Genomic DNA, 4340 nt, shown 5'->3' on the forward strand with positions numbered 1-4340 from the left:
ACAAAGTTATTCTAAGCCAAGGGTCTTCAAACTGGGCAAGTTTAAGACTTGTGGACTTCAACTCCCAGAATTCCTGAGCTAACATGACTGCAGGAAGAATTCTGGGAGTTGAAGTCCACAAGTCTTAAAGCTGTCAAGTTTGAAGACCCCTGCTCTAAGTCTAAGTCTCTTCTTCAAAACCTCCAGTGATGAAGTACCCACAACCTCTGAAGGCAAAGCAGTTCCACTGGTTAATTGTCCTCCCTGTCAGCAAGTTTCTCCTTAGTTCCAGGTTGCTTCTCTCCTTGATTAGTTTCCATCTGTTGTTTCTTGTCTTGCCTTCTTTTGCTTTGGAAAATAAGTTGACCCCCTCTTCTTTGGGGCAGCCCCTCAAAATATTGGAGTATTGCTACCATATCTCCCCAGTCCTTTTTTTCTCTAGACTAGCCATACCCAATTCCTGCAACCATTCTTCTTATGTTTTAGTCTCCATACTTTAATCATCTTAATTGCTGTTCTCTGCACTTTTTCCAAAGTCTCAACATCTGTTTTGTAATGTGGTGGCCAAAACTCGATGCAGTTTTCCAGGTGTGGCCTTACTAAGGATTTATAAAGCTGTACTAATACTTCACATTATTTTGATTCTATGCCTACCTTTATACAACCAAGTATTGCGTTAGCTTTTTTGGTGGCTGCCGCACACTGCTGGCTCGTATTTATGTGATCATCTACTAGGATTCCAAGGTCCCTCTCACAGTTACTGTTTTTGAGCTAGGACAGGATCATTATGTACTTAAAAGAATAACAGAGTTAGAAGGCATCTTCCAGCAGGAGTCCCTATTACCACTGTGGACAAATGGCTGTCCCACAAGTTCTGAGGGCACAGTGATCCACTGATTAATTGTTCTGTCAGGAAATTTCTCCTTAGTTCTAGGTTGCTTCTCTCTTTGATAAGTCTCCATCGTTACTTGTTGTCCTGCCTTCAGGTGCTTTTGGAGAATAGCTGAAGCCCCTCTTCTCTGTGGCAGCCTTAAATATTGGAATACTATCACATCATCCCAAATCCTTTTCGTTGGACTAAGATCTGCTCCAAATTTCTAATTTAAGATAACATCACATGAGTCAACCATCCCAGTCCTTGATAGTCCAAAGTTGTCTTCTTCTCATCCCAAGCTAATGAGAGACCAACTGAAGTTTCCACTGCATTTCTTCCCCTTATTCCCGACACCTGCCAGTGACACCCTTAAGGTGTGCAACATTTGTAACGTTTGTCACAGTCGGAGGCATGGTCAAAGGACTAGTAGTTGTTAGCATGATCAGGCTGTTGTGATGTGATCTGACACCAGAGGACATGATTGACAGTGGTCTGTTGTGGCTGAGTCATAACCTGGTGGCTTTTTCGGTTGCCAATGTCCTTCTGCCCCAAAGTGACAGACTCGTCCACCCAGATGATTAATGGAAACTGATGGGTTACTGAGAAAGGTTGGGTTATTTCCTGAGGATCCGGTGGGGCAGTTTGACTTGAGCCTTTGTTGCTGCGTAGAAATGAGTTGTGACAAAGGCTTTGGGCAAATGATTCCATGTGACTTATTGTGTGTCACTCGTTGGTTCTCCAAGCTTTGGGAGAGGAAGAAACCTTTAATGCGCTGTTAGGAAAATCAAACCTACCTGTAGGCTGTCAGATTCCTGAATGGAAAGTAACTTCATGTCAACATAGTATGATAGACTTGCGGGGCCTGGCGCGTTGTGGAATAAGTTCACACGGTGCAATAAGATTGTGTTTGTTAATAGGATTCACTGGGTTAGGGAATTTTTGTCTTCACTGTGAATTGTGTTGGGGGGGCATGCATGAAGGGAGGCTCAGCCAATCTCATTGTACATATGTCGTACTCTGACAATAAAGGTTGAAATTGAATTGAAGGGAAATCAAAAAGTAATTTTGAGTTGGTGTGAGCAATAGCTCATATTCTGGATTAGGTATCGCCAACCTTTTGGACCTCAGGGACCACCAAAATTATAATTTTACATCCCGAGGACCAGAGACCCTGGGAAAATCCCCAAAAAAGTTTGCAGGAAAATTCCCCACCCCATTTTCGTACCGATCAATCATTCTTTATTTGGGATGGCAGGATACCGTTTCCAGCTCCGTTCTCAGGGGGAGAGAGACTTTTGGCTTCATGCAAGGAAAGCAGCAGAAGTCTTTCTTTCTCTCCCCCAAACTCTGCCAGAAATGAGTGTTTGTGAGACTTGTCGCGCTGGCACAGCCTCTTGGAGCAGGAGGCCTTGCAGAGTCCCAAAGACTCATTTCTGGTGGAGTTTGGGGGACAGAAAGAAAGACTTTTGCTGCTTTCCTTGCATACAGCCAAAAGCAGAAGAAAGAAGCAGAAAGAAGCAGCCGGTGGCCAGACCAGGCGCATGGGGCAAGTTCCCCCCCTCCACCCTTCCCCCCCTCCCCACCTCATGTAGTTCGCAATACAAGTGACGCAAGCCTAGTGTGGATTAATTGCTTTGGGGGCTGCTTTGGGCGTGACATTTCTCTGCGGACCACCAAAATTTTCTCACGGACCACCAGTGGTCCCTGTTAAGCCTGGATTCCCCAACGGGTGTTAAGGAAAACAAACTAAACAGAACGTGCAGCGAAGTCAGATAGGAAGACAGGTAAATGTGTGAGATAAGCCTTCTCGTTAACACGCAGTAAAAATACAGATACGCTTGTGCTATCAAAATTATAATTTATTCCATTTAAGAATTATAGCATAGTCATTATAAACAGTCCATTAGTCATATACCAAATTCAGTCAAGTCTTGTCGAGGATACTCTAATTGCAAAGTCCGTGTGGAATAGCCAGTGTCAGTACACATATAATAAATCTGTCCAAAACTTATCTTCTCTCCGTTGAGAAATATCTTCAAAGTAATCCAACACTTCTTCTTCTTCCCGATCCAGCAAGAATGCAGTCTTCAATAAGCCAGCCAGTAAGAGCCAGAGAGTGCCTTGCTGCTTATAGAGTACTTTTACAGCTGCACCCTTAATTACATTCCTTTAGCTTAAAGTCACATACACTTTATGTGACAAACCATGATTCATCATTTTATTATCTTTACCCAAAACAGTTAGGGTAAAACAATGTTATCCCTAACAGTCCCCAGCTCACATTGGCAACCACTGTTCTGGATTACACTGTGCTATAATAGAGGTGAAACAATAGAATATTGGACTGTGGAGCCCAACCAGTCCATTCCCACCAACATTTGTAGGATCCTATGGTTACGTGACTGCAATTTGTGACATTTTTTTTGCAGTTTTTTTTGGTCTCTGGCATTCCCTCATCATCCTATTCTGGACACATTTTGTGAAGATCCGGGTCTGGAGAAGGCTCTAATGCTGGAAAGTTCCAAGGAAAGAGGATGGCCAGCAAGCCAGGTGGATAAACTCAGTTGCCATAGTGACGGGTGGACCCTTGGAAGATTTGAAGGACCACTTTAGAAACACATCCGAATGAAGCAAATCTGTGTACAGGTAGATGTCGACTTAGCTCATTTAATGGCCATTTGAAGTTATAATGGCACTGAAAAGTGACATGACCCATTTTTCACTAACAACCTTTGCAGCATCTCCTTGGTCACACGATCCAAATTCAGAGGCTTGGCAACTGGTTCATATTTATGGTGGTTGTGGTGTCCCAGGTTCACGCGATAAGCTTTTGCGACCTTTTTAACAATCAAAGTTCAATGGGGAAGCCAGATTCATTTAAGAACTGCAGTGATTCACTTAACAACCATAGCAAGACAGGACGTTCATAGCAAGGTTCATTTTAACAAATGTCTCGTTTAACAACTGAAGCGTTGGGCTCAGTTGTGGTCGTAAGTGGAGGACTAGCTGTATTCATAGTAGGCAATGGTGACTTGATGGCACATATAATCTTCTTCCCGGACCTAAGAGAGACTGATTGGTGCAAGGGCATCCAAATTGGCAGGACTAGAGCGTGAGTTCTAGTAGTTCTGGCAGGACTAGAACTCACGCCCAGCTTGGCATCTTAACCCATGGGCGGAATTAAAGCCCTCAGCCTATTTGCAAGCCAGGTTAACGGCTCTAACGGCCCGTTCTGAAAGGGAAGAGGGTAGCAAAAGAAAGACCTGGCGACCACCGCTCGCAGAAGCCGCCGAGAATGCTGGGATTCGGAGTCCGTTCCTCAGTAGCTAAGCATAAGCGGCTTCCTCCGCGGGACTACAGTTCCCGAAAGGCTTTGCGAAGCGAACGACCAGGTGCGGCGCGCGCGGCCCTCTGGGAGAGGGCAGGGCGCCTTCTGAAGCCGAACTCCGTTTCCCAGCATGCCTTGGGCGAGCGCCCAAAACGGAAG

Source organism: Notechis scutatus, chromosome 3 (assembly GCF_049901735.1).
Source record: "Notechis scutatus isolate UNSWTSFEM ecotype Mainland chromosome 3, rNotScu1.2, whole genome shotgun sequence".
Lineage (NCBI taxonomy): Eukaryota > Metazoa > Chordata > Lepidosauria > Squamata > Elapidae > Notechis > Notechis scutatus.